At 36.6% G+C, this 8,892-nt stretch overlaps 1 long non-coding RNA gene across 2 annotated transcripts in view; it reads right to left on the bottom strand.

Moving 5' to 3' along the window:
• Positions 1–569: 569 nt before the first annotated feature.
• Positions 570–8,892, bottom strand: part of LOC107584288 (uncharacterized) — a 68,829-nt gene continuing 60,506 nt past the window's right edge. For both annotated transcript variants that reach the window (XR_001609121.1, XR_001609122.1), the window contains 3 exons: positions 7,262–7,411; positions 2,868–3,135; positions 570–1,462 (listed from right to left, as the gene is read on the bottom strand). This is a non-coding gene — a long non-coding RNA (uncharacterized lncRNA). The remainder of the gene's footprint in view (positions 1,463–2,867; positions 3,136–7,261; positions 7,412–8,892) is intronic.

Raw genomic sequence — 8,892 nt, 5'->3', positions numbered from 1 at the left:
TCTAATTATTTAAGACCATAGTAATGGCTGCTTTACTTTAAATTAGAATAACATTTAAATTAAAAGTGTAACAAAATTTGTAACTGTAGTGAATTGTATGTGTATACAGCAATGGATGTTTTACTTGAACTTAACTTTAACTTAAAATATTTCAACATGATCTTGAAATAAAGAGAAATACAATTCTGCACAAGTGAGGTAATACAATAAAAACACTATTAAAAGAATAATGTGGACCTCATAGCTCACATAATTTGCTCATGGAAGAATGTGGAGAAATGTTTGAACTTGAAATTGAATGTTTGATCTTGATATTGAAATTTCTGAAATGTATTTCCAGCCTAGGCACAGTGTATCTGAGCACAATGTGAGACACTGAGATCTCTTATGAATGTAGTATTATTGTAAAAATCTGGAAATTTTGAATTTTGACCTTCATAAACACTTTAAAGCCAATTAAGTTAGACAACTAAAATGGTCAATTATCTGCTAATGAAAAACATTGAATTTTTAATGCATCAGTAGGAACCATGAGTGTCAATCTATACCTCCAAATAGCTCTCACAAACACTGATGAAAGCAAAGGCCAGGGTGTCAATAAAGCAAGAGAAGTGGACTGTCAGTAGTCAGTAGAGCATGGCATGCAAAGCTAATTGGAACCGACCAAATTATGCTCTAGTAGTGCCACGTAAATGATGATCCATCACCTGTGCTCTCACAAACGCAACACACACTTTCTAATTGTCATGAGCTTGGAACTCTTTAACACCCTGTCAGAGATATTCCTCTATTTGTCTAGGTCATTAGCAAACAAGTGGTTTCATATACCGCTAAAGAATGGCAAACAATGTGGTCTAATTAACATTGTGGTCCTGTGTGGGTGGAAGCAAAAGTTAATTTAGAAACAGATTGCGTCCGTTTGCAATATTTCTGGAAATTTAGTTTGTTGAGGGTAGGATTCAAAGAATGCTTCATCTAAAAGTTAGTATTGTGTCATTGTTTACCCATGCCATTCCAAACCGTACTTTCGTAAATAATGCTAAATAAATGATGACACAGTTTTCATTTTTAGGTGAGCTTTCTCTTTAATCTCTAGATGTCCTGTCCATGTCTAAATAACAGGAAAGGCCCACAGGACCACAAAAATGACTGCATTTAGTCATCAGAGGGTCAACTTCAGCACAGACCGGCGAGAATAAAGCAACACAAAGTGAGAGAGAATGAGAAAAAGAGCGCTCAAGATCAGCCTTAGGTTACAGGAAGAGAGCCAGAATAACACATGTCTTCCTGCAGGTTTTATATATAGGCCGTAGAATCCAAGGCTTTCCTTTGATGTCACAGGGAAGCAGATGGAGAGATATGTCCACGGTTTCCCGCTTTAGCCCAAAGGTATCATTCAGAACCAGAACACGGCTATCCTCCACACTCGGCCATCAGTTATATGGGGTTCCCACGCTGAAGGCTTTGAGAGATAAAAGATGGAAATACATAATAAAACAAACCACAATAAATACAGGAAAGACAAAAATCCCACTCAGTCCAGATGTGCAGAAATTTGTTTTCCTGCAACTGCATATAAATCTGAAGTAACTATTGTCAATTAGAAACGCTGTCATTTTTAGCATGCTAATAGGGCTATACTTTGTTCACACACCCATGAGAATAGCCTTCACAAACTGAAGTCTAATGTAGAAAAAAGACATTTTCTAAAATGATTAGTCAGTCTTAAAGGGTTAGTTCTCCCCAAAAAAGAAGATAGTGAGTAAATGACGACAATTCTTGCTTTCTGGGTGAACTTTAATGATGTTCTGTATAAAAGTGCAACTGCTTTTTTTTTTTTTTTACAGTTTATGTATGTATAACTTTAATAGCAATATATTATTGACTGTATATTAATGCTGAAAAAACTATATATAATTAACATAAAAAAAACAGTTTCTCTCTATGCAACTGCTTTTTTTTTTTTTTTTTTTTTACAGTTTATGTATTTATAACTTTAATAGCAATATATTATTGACTGTATATTAATGCTGAAAAAACTATATATAATTAACATAAAAAAAACAGTTTCTCTCTACATCCAAAACCACATACCTTAAGTACTTCAATTTAGATTTGAATTAGATAATTAGATTTGAATAAGAACTTACTTCTTGACCATTAGCGTTATATATAGAGTGACTGTGTGTAGTATGAATGTAATCCGGATGTACTACATTCGTCATGTGGCTTTCGGTGTCAGTTACGTCACTTCCCTGCTATTCCCACCTACTCTCCCGTGGCCTTATGGGACGGTAAAGTGACCACCAGATGCACACTTCACAATCTCACTGGACACAGTACATTTTCACTCACTATTTATGAATACTAAGAAATTGGACATACCATTAATTTCACAACCTGGTCTTGTCTACTATGGAATTATGCATATTCAGACAGTCTTTGGTTGAATCAATTGATTAATTCATTGAACTAATTTAGGCATAAAAGTTATTAGAAAAGTGAATAGAAAGGTGAATTTTGGAGCACCTCTCACAGACATCAGTTACTACTAGCACATTGACTCCCTGTGAGAAGTTACATTCAAAATAATTCTCCTTAAAACCTAGCTGCTAAAAATATGTAAGCTAAATTTGTTAGATGACTAGTCAACCATCCTGATCCCATCCCTAAAATTTAGCTTGTTCACAGCCCAGAGTGGTGGCGCAAATAAGCATCTCTCGACTGCAAAGTCATCTGACTGTTTTCAAACCTCATTTAAACATGACAGCCACTCTCATGGAAAACATGACTGGAGAGCTTAAAGCGGACCAATTAAACACCTAACAGCATCCCACTAAATAAAGGGGATTTTCAGATTAGCAAACCTGGTTAAGCCACTTCAGACTCTGTTTATTTCCCCACATTGGCGGCTTCCTCTTCCAGCTCAACTTCTGATGAAGCTCAAAGTGCCCCCTCGTTCCCACTCCTCCTCTCTTCTCACATTCCTCACCCCTCGCTCCTCTCCACATCCTCTGTCCGACGTGCCGAAGAGGAGGAACTGAGAATTAGGAATGGCGTAGGGATGTTTGTCTGAATACGTCCTGTACAATTCTACTCCTGTGTCATCAGAGCTCATTGGGATTCCATAGTGCTCTAAAGTGGATAAAAGGATTTGTCAAAAGAGCCACTCCGGACACTCAAAAGGTTGTGGATTTTGTGATATTTTTTAATTCTTGTATTGCACTCTACTTCCAGACAGAACCCAATGAAGCTGATGTTTATCAGAGCTTGAATTTAAAAAAGCATCACACAGCCAAGTATTAATTGGAACAAGGACTACCAACCAACCAGTGTGACTCTATTAGCGCTAATGTTCCTGCTCAGGAGTAGATAAAGCAGACTTGACTTAGCAGCCACTAAGCTGCACTCCCAGTCCTCCTTGTATAATGAGTGGAACATCTGTTGACAGACTAATGCAATTAAAGGAAGATCTCTTAATCACCATGCCACACTACACCTAATCCTGCCTAACGCAGCCTCTCTCATGGAAAACATGACTGGAGAGCTTAAAGCGGACCAATTAAACACCTAACAGCATCCCACTAAACAAAGGGGATTTTCAGATTAGAAAACCTGGTTAAGCCACTTCAGACTCTGTTTATTTCCCCACATTGGCGGCTTCCTCTTCCAGCTCAACTTCTGATGAAGCTCAAAGTGCCCCCTCGTTCCCACTCCTCCTCTCTTCTCACATTCCTCACCCCTCGCTCCTCTCCACATCCTCTGTCCGACGTGCCGAAGAGGAGGAGCTGAGAATTAGGAATGGCGTAGGGATGTTTGTCTGAATACGTCCTGTACAATTATATTCCTGTGTCATCAGAGCTCATTGGGATTCCATAGTGCTCTAAAGTGGATAAAAGGATTTGTCAAAAGAGCCACTCCGGACACTCAAAAGGTTGTGGATTTTGTGATATTTTTTAATTCTTGTATTGCACTCTACTTCCAGACAGAACCCAATGAACCTGATGTTTATCAGAGCTTGAATTTAAAAAAGCATCACACAGCCAAGTATTAATTGGAACAAGGACTACCAACCAACCAGTATGACTCTATTAGCGCTAATGTTCCTGCTCAGGAGTAGATAAAGCAGACTTGACTTAGCAGCCACTAAGCTGCACTCCCAGTCCTCCTTGTATAATGAGTGGAACATCTGTTGACAGACTAATGCAATTAAAGGAAGATCTCTTAATCACCATGCCACACTACACCTAATCCTGCCTAACGCTGAGGTCATTCTCCCAGACAGTCCAATCCATTAGTGCAACACGCAAACTGACATCAGTGCTTTAACATGGACATAGATGTAACAGACATTTAATGCTACCTCCTTTGAGCAGTCTTAAAGATATGAGGGTCAATAAGTATGAGTGACCACAAAAAAAGTGTAACAATCTCTCATGCAAAACACAAACATGTTTAATTGAATTTATTATGTAGTGTTACCATCAAGTAAAAAGTAACAACATATTTTCTTTTCATCTTGAATAGGTGTCAATGTGCACATTTTAATCATCATTTTTTAGACGCTTTTAAATTATTTCATAGTATTCCATAGTAGCATTTAAAATTATAAATGTATGTGTATAAATTAAAAATGGCAATTACGACTTATGAATTCATAAATATTAAATTTTTGGGGAGGCAAACTGCATCAGTGTTGTTACTGTTAACTAAAAGTAAAACTATTAAAAATAATTGTTGTTAATTAAAATAAAGCTGAAATAAAACACAGTATTAATATCTGATGTTGTCATGGCAACACCGAAGGACTAAATTTACTAAAACTAAAATAAAATTTAAAAAAATGCTAAATAGAAATATTTAAAATAAAAATAACCAAAGCAAAAAAAAAACTAAATTGCTAATATTAAAATGGCAGTTCAATTTAAGAATCAAAACTACTTCAAAATATTAATAAATACTATAGAAGTACACAAATAATACTAAAATAACACTGCACCACATGCTATTTTACAAACTGAACTATGTGAAGTCATGAAAAGGTCAAAAAATTGTCTACTACTTGATGGCCTTGAAACACAAGCTACATTTCCACCTACATATTTCTAAGCATATTTTGGGATATTGCATTGAAATTTAATGCAATTTACTGAAAAAACAAAAACAACCAGTGCTGTCAAACGATTAATCGCATCCAAAATAAAAGTTTTTGTTTACATAATATGTGTGTGAATACGGTGTATATCTATTATATATAGAAATAAATAAATAAATAAATACAAACACATGCATGCATATATTTAATAAAAAATATGTTATGTTTATATATTAAAGGGGTCCTATTATGCTTTTTCACTTTTTTAATTTTAGTCAGTGTGTAAGTTTGGGCATAAAAAAGATCTAGAAAGTTACAAATCTCAAAGTCCACTCCGAAGGGAGATATTTCGTTTTTTAAAAATCCCTTTTCAAGAACTACAATGAACGGCTCGTTTGGACTTCAGCGTTTGTTTTCCGGGCTTTGTGATATCACAAAGCGGCTCATTGGAATATCATTACAAATCATTCCCGTCTACAGAAATTCGAATGGTTGGGGGGTGGGGAGGGGCGAGGTTGTGGTTAGAACGCTTGGTTGAGTGAGTGCATCAGACGAGACGACGACGAAGAAGTGCTGCTGCAGAGTTAGTGCATCAGAGAAAACGAAGAAGAAGCGCTGCTGTGCTGTAGCGTAAAATTTTCGGCATGTCTAGAAAAACTATTACAAGTATAACACGACGTAGCTGGGCGCCGCGGACAGACACCGAACAGTGCCGCCGGTGTGCCTACACTCATTAAAAATAATGTATTTGAATTTTAAAGATGTGGCGCGACGCGACGCTGCGCTTCTCGTCCTTTGCGCGACCACCTGAAATGCTGTTTTTTTCACCTCCATGCCCAAACGTCTTTGTTTGGGTTTCCGAAAGCGGATGATGTCAGGAAACAGTGGTTGCAATTTATTTTTTAACTCTGTTCCTGAGCATTATAACCCCAATTTGCAATTGTGTGCTGCACATTTTACTGAGGACAGCTTCCACAACATGACACAGTACAGTGCCGGATTCACCAAAAAGCTTTTGTTGAAAGACGGTGCAAGGGGTGGGGCAGTACTGAAACACCGTCTAAGCTGTTCGCCAATCACAACGCACTGGGACAGCTAACCAATCACAACACATTTTGTTTTTCGGAAGGTGGGCCTTCATCAAAGACGAAACTAATCGAGTCGTTTGTGCCAGGCTGGGGAGAAAGGTATTTTAATCATGTAAATTATGTGAAAAACAATGCGTTTTTCGAACCACCAAGCATGAGAGCATGTTCTAGTACACCCCCAAAACAAAATCAAGACTTTGTAAAAAGAGTATAATAGGACCCCTTTAAATATATTTATATATAATATAAAATATATGACTATATAAATGTATAAATGCAAATATTTTCAAAATATATACTGTATATGTGTGTATTTACATATACATAATAAATACACATAGTACACGTACATATAATGTAAACAAAAACTTTTATTTTGGATGCGATTAATCGTTTGACAGCGCACAAAAAAAAACGCTGGATGTAAATGGCAAGATGTGCATAAAATCTCTCAACTGAGGCAGATATTTTTTATACAACAAGACGACATGCGAATAAACTATGGAAACAGATTTATCAAACAAACTTCTTGATGTGCAAATACATTTCTTGAAGAGCATCATGTTATTGAATCTTCTGTCTAGTGTTAAAACTGCTTGCTAGTCCTAAATCAGTATTTGCAACTTTTTCTTTCCAGATAACTAAATAGATGCTGGCCTCAGCTGTTTGTAATTCTGTTTAGTTACCTAGGGAATAAGGAGAAGGCCTTCATTACATCATATTCCAAGTAGCAAAAAGTGTTTTCAGATGCCTGTATAAATTTGACGAGGAAATAAAACAGAAAGCCAAAACCGAGTCCCAACTTTTCACATTAGAACGAGTGACTCTTCTGTGACCTGCCATACAAGACTAAGTCATTTGATAGAAACTCAACACCCAATAAATCTGGCGCGGTGAAACACATACAAGTGGCCTTTTCACTTCGCATGAATCTGTTACAACATCATGCCTGACAACCTCTACTGAGTGAATCCCTAAGATACAGTGGACATAAATATGAAAATGCTTTGGAAATATGCATGGGAAGATGTATAAGTGAGTTGAGTAGCGGTTTAAAAGGAAGTGGTGAGGTTCTGACCTGATACTGAGAGACGCTGAGCTGGTTAAACCGAGAGTCTAAAGAGAGGTCAGGTAAAGTCAAGGTTCAGGAGGTCAGGGCAACGTCGGAGAGCTGAACTGTGAGTGATGTGGTAATGCTTCCTTGATGCTCTTTGCCGCTGAACTCCAACTGTAATTAAGAACAACACATTGCTCACAGATGTTTCACAGAAGTCAACACCTTAAAGAAAGCCCCGAGAGAGTTTGAAGGGGAAGGACAGAGAGATTTGTGTTTCAAGTGGATTTCAGAGAGTGTTTGTGCAGAGCAAAATCAAAAGTGCGGTCAGCAGAAAAGTCACAAAAAATCACAGGACCAGAGACAGCATTTTTATGGATGTTCTCCCTCTCTCTCCTGGGCCCAATGAGTATAAGGCTAAGCTATACAAAGACGATCTCAGTGGGTCCCCTTAATTACAGGGCCCTGGAATCCATTCTTGGTTGTACCCTCCTGACAACGGTCCTGGATGTGTTACTAAAAAATAAACAATTAATCTTTCCACTGTAAGTGAGAAGCTGAACTGATGCATTGAATATATCATTCTCTGATAATTTTGTACTTTTTGTAAGCTGCACTGTTTAAAACATTTAATGTGTTTTGTTATAATTAAATATTTGAGTGAATTTATTAAGTAAATGAAAGAGTTATAATTTTTTAGCCTAGGCTGACTGGTGGTAGCACAGGTAAATAATATTCAAGTGAGTGCTGCGAAGGAACATTGCACTGTTTGGATCTACTAAACAAATATGCCTGAACGAGTCGCTGTTTTTAGTGCGAACAAGACACTAGCACAACTCATCTCATTTATGAACAAAGGGAATGAACAAAATTGACTCGCTCAAAACACACAAAAAGAAACACTTCGCTTCCTACTGGTGTAAAAATGTAGCCTGCAGAAAGGGACACTGAAAGAATCAGTAAAAACAATTATTTTGGTTAACAGCAAAAAGATTCGGTCATAAATCTGTTAAATCAATCAATGTTACCTGACAATGATGTAACCTGCAGAAATGGATAATGAATGAATAAGTCGCTTTGGATAAAAGTGTCTGCAAAACGATTAAATATAAATGTAAATAAATCTGAGGAAATCTTTTTGTTGAACAGCCACTGTCGGTGAGGCGAATAAATTAACACTAATATGTAAGACTTTATCTGACTTGTAAATTCAAAATATATTATTAACTTAATACTTTAAAACTTATTCAGGATGTGAATCTGTTACAAGTTGTTGAGTGAATGATTCAATAACTTCTACAAAACACACATACACATTTGTTTCTGTGAATTGTGGGGACCTTCCATAGACTTAAATTACTTTTATACTGACCAACCCTAAACCTACCCTTTACAGAAAACCTGTTTGCAATGTTACACAGATAAACATCATTTAACATATGTATATATTTTTTTTAACTATTAATAATTAATTATGAATATTTAGATCCGCTGTAGATATTTACTTGACCTCTCAGGGTCAACTGTCTGTCAATTCTAAGAACGTTAATTTCCTGGTTAAGGGAAATTACTTTCTTACTGTACAATTCTACACAGAGCTTGTAGCATAAATCTGCATGATTAAGTGACTCCAGTTATGAGCAAACAATGAACAA

Source organism: Sinocyclocheilus grahami, unplaced genomic scaffold (assembly GCF_001515645.1).
Source record: "Sinocyclocheilus grahami isolate Dianchi unplaced genomic scaffold, SAMN03320097.WGS_v1.1 scaffold58.1, whole genome shotgun sequence".
NCBI lineage: Eukaryota > Metazoa > Chordata > Actinopteri > Cypriniformes > Cyprinidae > Sinocyclocheilus > Sinocyclocheilus grahami.
Note: the sequence above shows the minus strand (reverse complement) of the source record. Positions and strands in the feature narration are given on the sequence as shown.